Source organism: Mesocricetus auratus, unplaced genomic scaffold, assembly GCF_017639785.1.
Source record: "Mesocricetus auratus isolate SY011 unplaced genomic scaffold, BCM_Maur_2.0 Super-Scaffold_100676, whole genome shotgun sequence".
NCBI classification, from domain to species: Eukaryota; Metazoa; Chordata; class Mammalia; order Rodentia; family Cricetidae; genus Mesocricetus; species Mesocricetus auratus.
Genome location: NW_024429266.1, coordinates 178954030 through 178970539, shown reverse-complemented (window position 1 = coordinate 178970539; position 16510 = coordinate 178954030). Strand labels below are relative to the sequence as shown.

Here is a 16510-nt window from a genome sequence, read left to right as displayed (position 1 = left end):
GGCTGTAGTTTGAGTAGTCCAACAATGGCTAGCTCCTGGTTCTTGTAGATCAAGGATTTGCTGGTTGGTTGTTTAGTCCACGACATTTGATGTCTCAGCAGTTTCAGTCTGGTGCTGGAATCCCAGAGAAATCTTAGACAGCTGTCAGTTTTCAGTATACATTGGACTCCCAAAGAAGTAAGATAGAGCATGAGCAAAAGCACTACCTTGGGAACAGGGTAGATGAACTTGTAGGAGAGTGAGGGCAAGCAGGCTAAAAGCAATAGCTTCCTTCTTCCTCCACCAGAGGGTTTAGCCCAAATTTAGGGTGGGTCTTCCACCTCAAATGATCCAATCAAGACAAATCCCTCACAGGTGTGCCCAGCTGCTTGAGTTTTAGTTAATTCCAGGTGTAGTCAAGTTGACAACCAAAACCAAGTCTCAGAAAATAAAGCACTTATGTCTTCCTCATGAGACAGTGGGGCAGTTAGTCCTTAATGACCCAAGACAGTACAAAATAGACAAATTGGTCCTAGAAGTGATAAAAACAACATGGGACATTATTTTTGCTCTCGTTTGCCCAGGAAAAACTGGATGGTAAGGTCGTGTTTCTGCAGACATCGCATGTTTTGGTTGCAGGACAAAGAGAAATCAAACTGAAACTGAGTAGAAGTTTCCTGCTGGCTAGCTTCCAAGGTGCTGGAGATGGTTATGCAGACCACTAGGGGAGACACGTCACCCACAGTCTTACCTAGAGGTGGGTTCTGCATGCCACAATACCTGCCAGGCAAGATGTGCCCACTGGTATAATACTGACATGGCAGTTGTGGTGGTAACCAACAGCTGTATGATTGGTTCTGAGGTCTGTTCCATGGGAGCAGATTCACACTTGGTATTGTAAACCTAGGCAAAAGCCCATGGGTAGGGACGTCATAGGCCCAAAGTAGGGAGCCTACTGCTGTTATTTTACCAAATGGACGTTGGCATATTTGTGTTTATATCCATCCCTACCCTCATTCTTGATTTTTAAAAAAAGGCTTATTTTCATAGTGGGCAGCAGAGTGCTGTGAAATACTGTCTTCTGGACACAATTGAGTTCTTAAACTCATAGCAGCTGTGGTTCCCTGTACTAACATTTCAGCATGGATGGGGGAGAAGCTGATAAGACCCTATGACTCCTTGAAGAGCTATTAGCAGCTGGAGGCTACTGGGGCAGGGAGAATCATTTCCCCCAGTGGTGTAGCCACTGATAAGTTGTCCATGATCCAATAAATATGGCAGGAGATAAAGGAGTAATGAGGGGACCAAAATACTTGTATGAAGTTTTCAAAGTCTAATGTATTTAAGAATTAGGTCAGCTTTAAGCCAATAATAAACAGAGTTAGGCCATAACAGGCAAGAGAACAGACATCTGCAAATGAACCTTGCCTCTGTTGCTGCTGAATTTAGAATTGAACAAAATTTATTTAACCCATGTGAACCTCATCAAGAAAGCACAGTTTCTGTGATTATTACACAGAAGATGAAAAGCACACAATATATTACAACTTGTATCAACTCATTAACACTATTAATAAAATAACTATGCTGTAGTTACAGAATATAAACTAGAGGGCTAGGGTATAATTCAGTGGTAAGAGTGCTTGCCTAGTGTGTATGAGACTATGGATTCTGTGTTCACTCCTTGCCAATCAGAATTTATTCTAAAAGGTATCTTGAAAAATAATTAAAATATATAATAGAAACTACATACACACCATTAATTTACAATGGCAAAGAAGTACAAAATACTGGGGAAATCAGGTATTTATATGTATTTAGCTTGTCTTGGTGCAGGAAGCCCTAAGCTACAGATGTTTTGAACATTGTAAATTTGGAAGTTTAGGGTGTATATATATTTAACAAATGTAAAGATTAAAAATCAGGTTTTAACTTTCAAAAACCATCAAAAGCCCAAAATATAGCAAATTATAGTCTATAAAACAAATGCAAAATAAATGCACAAAAGTATTAGCAATCATAGCAAAAATGGTAAAGTAAGGTCCCAGCATGTTAATTATGATGTAAGTAGGTTTGAAGAGTAGGAAATGGTCATTGTTTTAGAAGGACATGGCAGTTGTTTACCTAATACCAAATGGCAGCCCTGAAAACACACATACAAATAATATTCTATATATTTGGGAATATATATGCATGCACACATACACACAGGAATGTAGCAACAATTAAAGAATAAAAGAGAATATGACTTTGAAAACAAGCAAAGAGAAATATGTGGGAGGTTTTGGTGAGGGAAAAGGGAAGGGAGAAATGATGTAATTTTATAATCTCAAAAATAAAAAACCTAAACTGAAGAATTAGGTTAAAAATAAAATCCATCCATATTCTATACAAGAGAAACACTAAAAATAAAGTGATTTGGGAGCTGGAGAGGGTGGTTCAGTGGTTAAGCACTCCTACTGCTCTTCTAGCCTCCATGGGTGCCTGCACTCATATCATATGTACATACCCATATAAAGACACACACACACACACACACACACACACACACCACGTGCGCGCACACACACTTGCTTACATACTTAAAACTAAAATCAGCCTTTAAAAAATGAAGTGATATAGGAAGTCCTGACATTGAATTAATTATTTAGGAAGTAGCTTAAGAATAGATTTGATAAATGTATCAAGGAACTGGTGCTGTGAAATAAATTATGTTTCTTTGGGAACTTAGAAATAATAGAGAACAAGGAAATTAACAAGGAAGCATAACAACACACACTGAAGAGATTTGAAAATTAAGAGCATTATTGCTAGTAATTTTGCATGCTAATAAGCATCAAAACTCAACTTAGGTAAGTAGATAACGGTGATTGCTCTCAAGCCTGAGTCAGATCCTAAGGACCCACATGGTAGAAAGGGGGAGCTGACTTCCAACTTCGATGTGTGCACCACAGCATGCATCAATGTACAGACACGCATGCTCACCACCACACATGCACACATAAACATATCTAGATAAATAAGCAATAAAATTTTTTCTAAAGAAACACTAGAACTGTAAAATTATAATACTGAGTAAGCTCTCCTTTTTGTATATATAATATTCATATGTAAAATATTAAGTAAGCTCATATATTCACATATATGTATACCTGCTCATATATATATGTGTATACATTTATATATTATATATATAATATCAAGTAAGGTCAAAAAGACAAATACTATGTGTTTTATCTCATATAAGGGTCCTAGCTTCAGATCTTTAGTTTTGCGTGTTTAACATGGGATGTTTTAACAGATAGTAGCTAGGAACAAGCAGCAGACCACTGTCAGGAAGGATGTGTCAGGGAGTGGAGATGGTAGAATGTATGTGAAGAGAAAGTAGAGAGGAATGGCACTGGAGGACAGGGGTTCTAGCAGCTAAGAGAGCGGTAGAGGGACGGCATCGACAAAATGATGTGTGCAGGAAACCTGTGATCTTGTGATCCAAATATAAAACTAGGATAAGAGGAGGCATTAGAACATATGACAGAATGCGGAGAACCCTGAGAGCTGAAGGTTGAAGTGCAGGTGCATACAGGGAATAGGGAAAGGGAAAGTAGGGTAAGCTAACTAAAACTAAGGATGTATGGAGAAGTCTTGTGATACCCCAGTAATTTGAAAACTAATTCTTTTCTTAAAAACAAAAAAAAAGTAATTTGAAAAAAAAATACCTCACACTGGTGAAGAATGCTTATCCTAGAAGGCAAGAGTTACTAAATGAAAATCTCAGTGCCACACGTGGGTCACCCCCCTATGAGGTATTGGTTAAAGAGGCCTCGGAGGGATCCAAATCAGTTACCAGCTCTTGACATTGCTCTGGGTTATCCACCATAGTTAGAGAGCAAGATCCTATTGCTGAAGACACCCCATAATTTGGTTGCATGACACAGGGAAATCAGTCTTGAAATGACCAGGGAACTTTCCATACTGGCTAAATTTCAGTGCTAGAAGGTGCTATCCCAGCTGCAGGGGGAAAAGGGCCCGGCAAGATTTGCCTGTTAGTGTAATGCTGGCCATACTATTAATGAGGGTGACCATAAACAGTGTTTAGGATTGGGTTGGTTGGATATGAGACCTGCTCCACAGAAGGGATCTTATACCTAGTATCATAAACATCTACAACAAAGGGCCAGAAATTAGAGCAGGAGGTTAGAAGGGGTGCTGTGAAATGCTGAAATGGTTAATGCTTGGGTGAATTCACAGCGACTGTGGTTGTGGGAGCCCACAGAATTGACTCTGTTCCATCTTGACTTAAGGTCAGTGAGTTTAAACCTACTCTTGCTCTTTCAAGGTTAAACACATACATACATGTAAAGGCATAAAAAGGTCTAGAGGATACAATAATGCAGGAATGGAAAGGAAGAGACAAAATTGTCAATATTTGCAAACAGAGTGATTATGGTCACAGAAAAGCTAACTGAAAATGGTTAAAATTAACAAAAACATTCAGAAGGGTGTTGCATATGACATAAATATTTTAAAAAGCAATAATATTTTAGGTATCAAAATTGCCCATTTAGAAAATACAAGGGAAAATGATTCCCATATATAGAATTTACAAAACTTTAGTGCATCCTTAAATGGGATAGTCTTAAACACACCTGACTACATGATGATAAATCCAACCAAAGGACATTCTGAGTAAAGAGAAACACATTTGTACCAGAAAGAGAGATGACAAATATTCCCAACTTACTCTAACCTGAAAAGTTATAACCAGTAGCTTAAGGTGTTTTCTTTGGTTGGTTAATTCATAGTGTTTGCTTATTTGATTGGTTTCTGATTTTGGTGGGATATGGGAAGAGGGGTACTTGACAAAAATAGTTTTATAGTTTATATGGAAGAATAAACAGAATTTACCAAGGAAAACACGTGAATACCATAGTGAGGAATGCACTCAGAGCAAGAGAGTGTAGTGGTACTGGCATGGAAAAAAATAAAAAGAACCTTCAGGCAGCACAGTAAAACACAAAGGAAAACAAAACCCCAGGAGAGATGACCTTAAGTCTGGAGAATAAAGTTCTCAAAAATGGAGGTGCCCAGTGTAAGTCAGTGTGCAGCACCATTTTAAGAGACACCAACAGTCAATCTATGTCACCCCCCTGAGAGGCAAAGCACCCATGAGACACACCAGCCCACAAGGTTGATCTCCCTGGCAGAGCCAGTTTGAAATTCCCTCCAGATGATGCATGCCACAAACAACTAAAACACGACATGGTGTGTCTTCTTGGGGTCACATATAACTAGTGAGACGCTACAATAAGAGAAGGGCCAGGACCCATCCAGAGTTGGAGAGGAAGGGAGGAAGGGGTGCTGAAAAGCATTTAGGAAGAAAGTCACTTTCTATGCTGACCTGGCCCATTGACACGAAACAAATCACAGATGGATTAAGGAACTAAATGTAAAATGTATTGTAAATGCATACGCTGAGAAGGGGGGAGCATAGAGGCATGGACATTTAACTGGTTGCAGCATTAGCAGGGTGTTTTTAGACATAAAGGTAAACATAACTAGATATAACTAAAATATAAAACACAGGAAAATATGAAGGCAAGTCCAAAGCGGGAAGGTGCTCTTCCACCCGGTGGAAGAGACGAATGGTCAGTGCTGCTGCCGAAACAGACCCTCAACAGTATGAGAAACAAAACAGCCCCGTGGTTTGGCAAGAGGCACAAACAAATTCACAAATTGTAAGCCATCATTCACACATCATCACATGTATGTGTGTATATTTAGTTAACATACTAGTAAAACAAAAAAGTCAAAGATTCTGTTTCTCATATATTAAATTGACTTTCTAAAAACGCATTGTGCAGTAGCAAAAACTGTGATGGAGTAGGCTCTCAAATACAATGGTCAGAAGAGAGAAAAACTATAACCTCAGGAAGCAGTTTACTAATAGGCATCAAGGCATCAGGGTCTTTGAAATGTTCCTATTCTTTATCAGTCATTTTTCTTCCAGGAGTCTGGACTAGGAAACTAGATTTGTATTTTATGGATAATGTTGTTCACCGTAGCTTTATGTATAACAGCAAAAAAAAAGGAGCTTCATATTAGGAGAGTGTTTAAATCAATCAATAAATGTTATCATTCGTATGAGCTAATAATTGTTTCAAAGCTGACAAGTTGAAATGCTCATTTTATACTAACAGTAAAATATAAAACATATGGAGTACAGTCATAAAGTTTAAAAAGAAAATAATTATACAGAGTATCATATTTCAACTTGGTATGAGGATAAATTTAATGGTATATGAATAAAAATTCTAGACCAGAACTAGGAGACAAATTTATTCTTAGAAATGTAAATTTATATGCTCAAGCTCCAAAATATAAATAGAAGAGGACTTTAATTACAGCATTATTAGAAAGACAGAGGGTTTTGCTGCATGGGCCAGATGATGTGACCATAGCAAAGCAAGGTGTCCTTAGGTGCTGTTCCTATTGTCCAGGCAGGGGGAAGCACAGTCCCCATGCTCTGTGTAAGTCAGGCATGACTGGGATGTTTTCCTCCATGTTTCCAGCAGTCTTGTTCATTTCACTTTGACCAGTGGCAGGGAGGGATCCTGCAGGACCAACTAGAAACCTTGTTATATCAGGGACTAGAGAGGGACTTAGGGATGTTTAACCTGGAGATAGGGAAATTAAGGGACAACATTCTCACCGACTGCTGGTATATGGAGGAAGAAAACTGTAAGTGGTTGCAGAGAGGGTAACTGTCTTTTCTGGGTCAGCATTAAAGGGACAGATATTCCGTATGGTACGTGCAAGTGTTTATCTTATAAAAGGTCACCCGTGGTGCCTAGCAGCATCGTAAGGAAGGGATGATGTCTTATGCCTCTTCTAACTGTGAGAGTATGCGATCCTAACTGATGGTTGACCCGATGGCCCAGTAAGCTGAGAAGGAAGGAATGTGGAGGGATGCATAGATTGTGTAAGCCTGTGGGCCTCAACTCACCTTTGGGGTAGAGTCACCTGCCACGATGGCTCACACAGACTGCTGGGTCTACCCCAGAGTGTCTGAGTCACAGGGCTGGAGGGAGATGTCTGGATTTGCATTTTGAATAAATTTTCTCATGCTTTGATTGCCTGAGAATCACATTTTCGGACCCACTGCATCAGCCCAATTGCAACAAATATGCTAGCACTTGCTGGTATAGACAGTCCAGCAACAAATTGTGGCATTGGGGGGCACATGCTGAAGAATGACTTCCTTTCTTAGCTCTGACTCCTGGAAAATGGACAGCAGCCCATTCTTCCCAGCACCACATTCCTGCCCTGATCCTGGGGTAGTCCTACCTCCAGGCCAACCCATTAGCACCAACCATTAGGATGGGAACAGGCACCACCATCTACTGGTCTGTTAACTGCCCTTAGATGGTAGGGAAGTGTGTTGTCCCCAAGAAGTGCATGAAGAACTAGGGTCTTGGTCTAGAGCATTAGGATAGCTGTCTGTGTATTGTTGACTGTTTTCCGTGACATGGGAAGGAAGCTGTTCTCACCAAAGCACCTTGTTCATTATAGCGGATATGGGCATGATGTAAGAAGCCACAGATAGATCCCCAAAGTTTGGTGGTGATAGAGTAATTCTCAGTGACTCTGAGGGATTTTAATGTGTGCCCCCTTTGATCAAATCCGTTCAAACTGAGCCTCATGTATTTGAGTTTTCAGCTAATTGGTTTAGGAAAATATCCATGTGCACACCCCCACAACTCCTGCTGCTCTCTTTCCCAGCTTATGGTGTAAAGTGTGAGCAGACTGTGTGCTTAACACACTTTGGAGTCTGTTGCTATGGTGCTGGGGAGGAATTTGGTTCTCATAGCAACATCAGGTTGACTTGACGCACCTCAGACCATTGGCAGAGCTCAGGCAGGAGCTTGTGATCCCATGTAGTTTGGGACGGATGGCACATGGTGTACTGAAAAGTACTCTGTTCTCCCACAACCCATCCACCCCTTCCTTCCTGCACTCACTCTTTTTTGTAAACCACAAGAATAAGCCAAAGCATTAATTTGGTGTTGTTGTCATATTGCCATTTTTGAGCTATCCCTCCCTATACCAAGGCCAATCCCTGCACTGGCCTGTTGCTGGGAAGTCCAGTCAGAGGCCCAGGGTCTCGTGAGTGGGAACAGCTTTCTGATCAAGACAAAGATGACTAGGGATTCTTCATGCAACTTCTTTCTGGAGGCTCCTTAGCAGTGTTAATACACTGGGTGGGACCAGCCCTGGGAAAGGCCACCAACCCACTTTGCAGAAGCTTTTCAACTCACTGATAAAACAAACAGAGGGTCTCCACTCATGTGCATTTTATGCACAGAACTGGCCTGTGGCTGTAGGACATGCTTAGGATCTGGGCATCTGGCTAAACAAAGTATAACAACCTGAATCCATCATAACAGGAAGGAAATCTGGCTGGTCTCTATAGACCTTTGGTGAAGGAAAAGGCACACTCATCCTGGCCACTCAGTGCATTATAGGGTCTCTTGTGGGAAACAGTCACAGCTTCCTGGTCACTGACCTACCGCTCACCATGCCTTCATTCTACAAATGACCACTGAGCGTCTCCACGTGTGAAACTAGATCACAAGACAGGACTTCTCTCCTAGTGCCCGTGATCTAGCTGGGGTGGGGGTGGGGTAAACAGCCAATAAGCCAGGAGAGAGAAGAATCAGGGATGGGGACTTAAGATAGGGTGACATGTTAGAGAGTAGGAGGGGAGCTGCAAGCTGGGGTGACTTGTAGAAAGAACTTCCCAGGGAGCAGGTGAAGGCAGGGCTCAGCCTTCCACTTAGGGGGAAGCATATCTGTAGCCCTCGTCCGCCTCAAGAAGAAATGAGTCCTAAGTAACTTGCATGGAACCACTGACTGTGTGTAGAAGGGAAGTGAAATAGTGAGATTCATATTTGTAAAGTGGCGCCACCTGCTTCATTTCCCCTTTGCCTTTCCATTTGTGATTATGTTCTATATTTTACAAGTGAATAGTGGGTAATTTGTAAAAAACTAGAGGACTGTTTAACTCGTAGTCTTAGACTTTGCTTGGTATCTGGTGAAAGCTGTTTGCTTCATCATAACATCATAAAGGATTTTACATGGAAAGACACTAAGAGTTTAAATATTGAATGTTCCCTAAAGATCCCTGTGTCAAAGGGTTGCTCCATAGCCTACTGTGCTGATGGAAGGCGATGGGACTTTTAGGAGGTAGAGCCTAGGGGCCCCGTGAAAAGAAGCTAGGTCACTGGGCCTGTGCCCTGCAAGGGATTTGGAGATCCCAGCCCCTTGTTTATCTTTCTTCTTTCTGGCTGCCATGAGGTGAGTAACTTCGCTCCTCCATGCACCTCCACCATGATACGCTACCTCATTGTGGGCCCAGTTTAATGGGGCCAACCAACCATGGAACACATGACCCCATGTAAACCCTTCATATCTGTAAATTATTCATCTCAGATATTCCATTACAATGACAGTAAACCAACTTGTAAGCAGGCCAACTGTGTGTTAGCTCGGGTCTCTCTTCTTATAAAGCCCCAAATCCATCAAGAGGAGGATCCTTCCCTATGACCTCACCTAATCCTAATTATCTCCCACAGATGCCATCTCCAAATGCCTGCATGTCAACAACAGTTTGAGAGGCATTCAGAACAAGACAGTGACAGTTAAGAAAGAGCATTTATTTAGTTGTTATTATACATACATATCTGCATAAGCATGTAATAACAACCTGCTGAGTCTACTTAGGTTGTATGTGACTTTAGGGATTAGGGGGCTCATCCCTGAGGAAGAATAATTTTCCAGATCTCAGCAGTCCTTAGATGCCTACAGTTCTCTGTTTAGGGGTGAGGCCCTATGAGATTTTCCCCCTTCTAATTTAGCATATCTATTCATGTTGCCCTTACTCACTTCTTGTTTAGGCAACCATATTATTGGGGTATCATGGGTGAAGCTCCCCGTCATTTCTTAGGGAATATGTAACAAGTCAGAGCCTATTTACTTAAAAAAAAAAGAAAAGTGAAGGAAAAACCATGTGATGCAGCTTTGTGATGGTTAGTTTCAACTGTTGAATCTGACATAGCTCAGTGAGTTATTTAGAATGATTTGGCCTGTGCGCATGTCTGTTGGTGGTTGTCTGACTGTTAATCGAGGTGGAAAGGCACTCTGAATGTGAGTGGTTTCACCTGCTGGACCCTGGCCTGGATGGTTAGAGAACAGTAGCTGAGCAATGGCAGCAAACGAGGATCCATGTGTGTGTCTGCTCCCTCTCTGCTCCGATGCTCTATTCTGCCTAGACCTCCATGCAGTAAGAAAGCATCACTTGGAATTGTAAGATAAATAACATTGATACTGCTTTTAGTTAGGGTATGTTATCACAGCAGCAGAGGTGATACTAGGATACTTCTATAAGCCAGGGGACAATTTGTAAGTCATACCTATCTTGTTCTTTAGACTTAGTAAATGAGGTTCTACTTTCTTCTCCTGCAACTGGGGGGGCAGTTATTATGCCACCCTTCAAAGTGCATTGCCATTCCTTTTCCACAGACTTACCTTACTGTGGGTTAGGTCCCTTACCTGCTTCCCTTCCCTCTGGACAACACTTTGCTGTGGCTCAGTGGCCACCAAGGAAAGAGCGCAGCTAAGACAATGCAGAAGGGACAATGTCTTCCTTCCCTGTACTCTGCAGAGGTCCCAGTGGAGCTGTGACATGCAAGAACAAGTTGAGTTCTGAAGGATCACAGACTCCATCCAGCCTCTGTTTCTCAGAAGATGAAGCTTAGCTGCTTGGGGGACAATGATCCTCCTTGGGTAGGGTCTTAAAGCTAGTGGTCTTTATGCGCACTTTTATTTACAGTACTTGGTTTTTATTTTCTCTTCCTTTCCTGATCAGTCTTCCCCACTCTTCACAAAATCCTGGAGGTCTTCTTTGATATGCTATAATGGTATAGTACTGGAATGTCAATTGCAACAGGTGGAAAATTTGGCTGCTGCATTGGGTTATACTGAAGTTCTCATTGTGGTGGTGATTGCTGTCTTCATGCTTTCTACTTGTGTGGTGTTTGGGTTTTCTTACATCTTCCCTGACCTCCTGGGTCTTGCTAATGTTCCTGTGACTGGGTGTGTTAGTCATTATTCTCTAGACTGATGTGCCAGTGAGGTAGCCTGAACATGCTGTTAAAGCTGCAAGTCCTTTGTCATGTATGACTGTATCATAGCCTATGCCATGCTGCCTCCTCTGGGCCAGGCTATAGCGTGGAAATTTGGACCGAGAGTGGTTTTCCCACTCCTGAGTCTGGCAGCATGGCCAGGTCTCTCTGGTGCACATCCACATGCAGGTCCCCATTTCTGTGGTGGTATATAGACTCCTCCTCCATAACTTCAGAGGGTCTATATACCATTCATTTAGAAGTCAGAATCTAATAATAGGCAATGCCCACTGCTGCAGCAATGATATATCAGCATCATGTGACAATAGACCAGCTTCTGTCCCTGACAGCCTTGCTGAATCCAGCTAGCACAGAGATGGAGGTTGACTGCAGTCACCCAACTGTTAGATTCTAGATTCCTTGGAAAGCTGTGTGGCTCCACATGTGTATCTATGGCAGGAGAATTACATGTTTGGCAACCTTCTCTGTGGCATGGCCAGCAGCAATCATAAGGAGCTTCTGTTGTCCACCTGTGCCTAACATCACATAGACATTTTTGTGAGCTTTGTTGTTTTGTTACTATGTAGCCCAGAATGGGCTTAAACTTTTGATTTTTCTGCCTCTGGCTTGTGAGTGCTGTTCTCCAGGTTACCCACCGTGTACAGCTTTCAGCTTTGTAGGTGCCAGTGCTGACTTGACTTTCAGATGGGAAAACAGCCAAGAGAAGGCCCGATTGGTTCATCCGGGGTCTGTGTCCTAGAGAAGGTCAAGCTGGTCCCTTGCCTGCTCCCCTTTCCCCTGGAAAGCACCAAGGAAAAGAGCACAGCTGAGACAGTGCTCTGCATGCTTCAGAGACACTAATGTGCAAAGGAGCTATGATGTGTAAGGCGCAGGCACTGCCCACCTCAGCCACACAATCCTGGCACCAAGGTCAAGAGGTCCATCTTCTGGGTTCCTATGGAACCATGACCAAGTCTTTTGTCATAAACTGGCCAAACATAGCCGACTCACCACAGAGTGAAAGGGCCAGACTGCAAGTCCTCAAGGCCAGAGACACTGACACTTTCTTACATTTGACAACTCATTGTAGATGGTTGAATATTTCCCTTGGGAAGTGTTTCTGGCTTCTTGTGTGCAGTTAATGTGAAATTGTTGCTTCTGGTTGCTCTTGGCCCCACTGCCTCGCCTTTCTGTACATTATATCCTCAAGATGTTTTTCACTGTTGCCACCGTGGCTGATAACAAGTGAGTCTTCAGCCTGGCGAATGTATACATTTTAATATACCTGTCCGGGGCAGAGATTTTCTCACAGCGATTGCCATTAGTTTGGTTTCTGTGGCTGTGAGAAACACCATAACTAGAAGCAACGTGAGGAAGACAGGGAATTACAAAAATGCCCCCACAGACTTGCTTACACCCCAGTCTTGTGGAGACATTTTTCAATTGAGAATCCTTTTTCCCAGATGACCCTAGCTTGTATCAAGTTAACAAAGATCTAACCAGCCCAGTGAAGCTGTAATTAACAAGATTCCCCCAGCCTCAGTGTTGGCCGGTGTTGACACAGGCTGACTGTCCTGCAGAGACAGTGCTGGTGCAGGCCACCAGATCAAGAGGAATGGGGGGAACAAAGATTAAAGCAACCTAAAGTTGTTAGAGAAGAATCAAATAAACAAGCTAGAAGGATGGAGAATCCGGCTGAGCAGGGCGTCAGGGCATCATGCCACCTACACCACCTGCCCCAGCACAGAGCTCCCTGCCAGTGGCTGTTTGATAAGCGTCGCAGGAATTGCCAAGATGGCTAACAGGGTGGCAGAAACTGAAGTCGCAGTCACAGCTTCCTCCCAGACCCTGGCTGTTGCTTGGGCAAGCACTAGCTGTGTACCCACAGAAAGCTACAGTAGAGAGCACACTGGAGCAGAAGTCCAGGCCAGACTCCAAGTGTGGAACCTGCTTGTGACTGGGGCAAGCTTGAGCCCCACTGGTGAGTAAAGTATTTCTTGTCATGCTTGTGACAAAGTCTCCATGAAATCGTGTGTGTGACACTCTCAGGAGACCTGTGCTAGGGGATGGGTAGAGGGGGTAAGGCCTCTCTATCTTCATAACTCCAACACATGGCACAGGGCAGGGATATACAAAGATCTCAACAAACAATAGGCGAGCAGTTGCTGGGTGGCTAGCTCAGGGACAGAGGGACAAGTAAATGTACAAGGAATGCTGGGTTACTCCTAAAGATTCTTGTCACTTCCTTCTAAAGGGTTGCCTTGGCCTTTTGTGACAGGCAAGGAGGCTCTGCCCCTTTGTCAGACTAGGGACCCTTCCTGTCGCTGGAGTTGTCTGCACAGTGGGCACTGTGGAGGGTTTAACTGCTCGCTTTAGGAGGACTCTGACACTGAGCTCTAACCAGAATACTGTGGCCCTTGACTGAACAGTCCCTCTTATGGCCAGCTGAGTGTGTTCCTAGTGTACCTTTCTACCTAGATACCTCCGCTTGGGTCCTCAGAGAGAGGATAGTACCCCTAAGAGCAGAGTTGCCCAGGCTTGCTGGGCTGCAGATGGATAACCATAATCACAGAGAGAGGATCTGGCCTTTTCTGAAGGGCCACCTGCTGCTGCCATTGTCACATTCTGTGCTCTGCTGCCATCCTCTGCGGGGGTGGAGCTGCATCTTGGCAGCCCTGGGCTAATAATTAGGGGTGGGGCAACTCCCCAGCTGGTGAGATATTTGGGGAGGGGCCTGGAAGAAAAGGGAGGGCTGGGATCCAGCCAACAAAAGGAGGAATTAAAGGGGCTGGCCCAGGAACCCATAGTTAGCATTTCATCTCCAGCAGTCTCTGTAGGTTCCACAGAAGCAAGGCTTTGGTGAGTGTTCTGTGCCCTCCCTCTCAGGGGCACCTTCTGCTTCTCAGTTCCATGTTTTTTATGGAGGTCTGGGTGTGCTCATCCAGTACACTGACATAGGGCACCACACTGGCAGAGCTCAGAAGCCAGGCCCGGCTTTTGGACAGTATTGCTGTCCCTGTCTTATCAGACTTCAAGTGTGTTGCTCCCATGGCTCACTGGTATGCTGGAGGGCCCTCACAAGGAGAGATTTAGTGTTTCATTTACTCACCATTGGTGTCCTTCAAACTGTCATTTTTGGTTATGGGGTGATAGCAAGGAAATTCAGAAAAGTACCTCTGCTTCCTTCCCTGCAGCCATGAATCCTATGCACAAAGGCAACAAATCTTTGTCCATGCAAATGACACTACTCACTTAGAAGCACAGCATGTGTAATGTAAAATCACCGGTAATCCCCAGAGGTCTTTCTGGTTCTGTGTGCCGTCCTGAGAGTAAGGTACAGGGTCTACATGCAAGTGTCACATGCAAGTGTCACTATCTCCTACATGGGAAGTGGTCCTGAGGGATCCAGGGGAGCAAGTCTAATAGCTGAGTGGGATGGTATAGATTTCCAGTGATCCCAGTGGAGGGGATATGGAGGTTTGGGCTGGGTACATGGCACGCACGCACGCATACCTTAGTAAATCATGTATGTTATCGCCCTTCTTCAGCCTCTGTGCCTTCCCGCTTTATTGCTGATGGAACCTAGACATGAAACAACAAGACTCTGCTGAAGGTGGAGCACCAGGTCTTAGGAGTGAGCTCCCAAGGCCAAGGTGTCTCAGGAACAGAAGTTGGGAAAACAGGAGCAGCTTCCAAAGGGTTCTGCGTATGTCCCAGACCACAGGCCCTTCTGTTGGAATGGGTTAAATGCCCTAATGGATAGACTGTCTTGGCATCCTCTCTCTGGCCTGTCTAGTCTGCAGTCCTTAAAATCTCACTTTTCCATCACCATATCCCAGGGCTGGAGGATCATAAATCCATCCTCAGGGCGTCAGATACCTCCAATGGTCCAGCCTAACACATTTAAGCCAACTAATGAGTTCAAGGGCCTTCCTAGGATGGGTTGATGGGAGCCATCTGCCCTGTGGTCTCTAGGGATTTGTTGTTTATGGGGACTTTAAAAGTAATAAAACTAACAAAATTTGGGTCTTTTAAGAAACTGTTGTTGTATTGTGCACGTTCCAAACCCTGTCAGTGATAAAACATGCCTCTCCATTGGGAGGAATGCCTCCTACACTGGATATCAAAGTGTGTCCCTATCCCTGGCCACTGTGTACTTGACTTGCTTTCTCTTGGGGTTCTGTCCTCGTTTTCCCTTTCCTCCTTTCCTTTCCTTTTCTTTTATCCCCTTTTCTGTTTTTTTAAACAGGCCCCCATGGATGGTTTGTCTAGTCTGTCTTCCTGGCCAATTCCATGTTTACAACACAAGTTTAATTTTCTTTTTTGTAACTGTGTTTAGAAAACTACCTAGAGAATGGTAAAAACCACAGGAGGGAAGGAGAACAAGTGAGAAAAACACTGTTTTCTTCTTTCTGTTGTTTCCTGATAAATGTCATGGAAATATTTCTATTCATTTTGTGTTTTACTGAAGTGCTTTTTTTAAACCAAGGCCTAAATCGGGGCCTTTCTTGGCAGTGTCCCTTTAACAGAGCAGGGAGGACGGCGTGAAGGGATGCGTGGGGCTGCAGAGGCTCATGTACTGTACAATTTTCTGGGTCCTGACTGATAAATTATCGTGCGTCTTCTGTGCATCTGACATGCAATACAATTTGTCCGTGCAATAGTGATGATAGGTTGTCCCGGACTAATAGTCACGAACCCTTTATTTAGCTCCTTCAGTCTCTTAGAGAAATTGTAAGTAACCATTTGCATCCCTTTATTGGTTTTCTCTTTCACATTTTAGCATAAGTAGAAACAGTTTTTAACCTTGAGAAATTTTACTCACCCAGGGCTTGGGGCAAATATGGGGATGTGTTGTTGTTAAAAGTGTAAAGGAAATATGAAGCCAGAGACAGATCCAACCAAAATGGCTCATTTTTTTCTTGCCTTTCCCATAAGCTGTAAGGCTTTTAAGTCTTAGACATGGTCCCATCCAGTTCCCATTCCCAGGTGAGAAGACGTGGCGCCAAGAAGTAGAAGTAATTTGTTCAAGCCTCCATGCCTGTGACATGTATGTGCCATGTGAACTTGAACGAATTACTACATGTCAGATTCATGGGGAAGTGGCATTGAGCTAAGTCTTGCCTGTCACGGAGAGCTGACTACAGTGTTGGAATGTTGTTCTTAGTTTGGGTCCCTTGATTCCCACTGCCATCCTTAGAATGATCAAATCAGTTTTAACACATATCCAGCATATCCCAGTGTCAGAGTGTCAGAAGTATTGTTAGTTGAGCATGCATTCTTGAAGAGACATGCTGTCCCTGGGTTAACAGCCCTGGGTTAACCACTTTGGGTAGTATGTGTGCTTCAAA

The 16510-nt window shown here is 43.4% G+C and overlaps 1 protein-coding gene and 1 long non-coding RNA gene across 38 annotated transcripts in view; both read left to right on the top strand.

Annotated features, from left to right (window-relative positions):
* The window catches only part of Cacna1c (calcium voltage-gated channel subunit alpha1 C), a 551969-nt gene that overhangs the window by 247697 nt on the left and 287762 nt on the right, over positions 1 to 16510 (top strand). The window lies entirely within an intron of this gene.
* On the top strand, positions 3196 to 14939 carry LOC121137207. The gene is made up of 2 exons (XR_005874437.1): positions 3196 to 14018; positions 14708 to 14939. It is a non-coding gene; the product is annotated as an uncharacterized LOC121137207 (long non-coding RNA).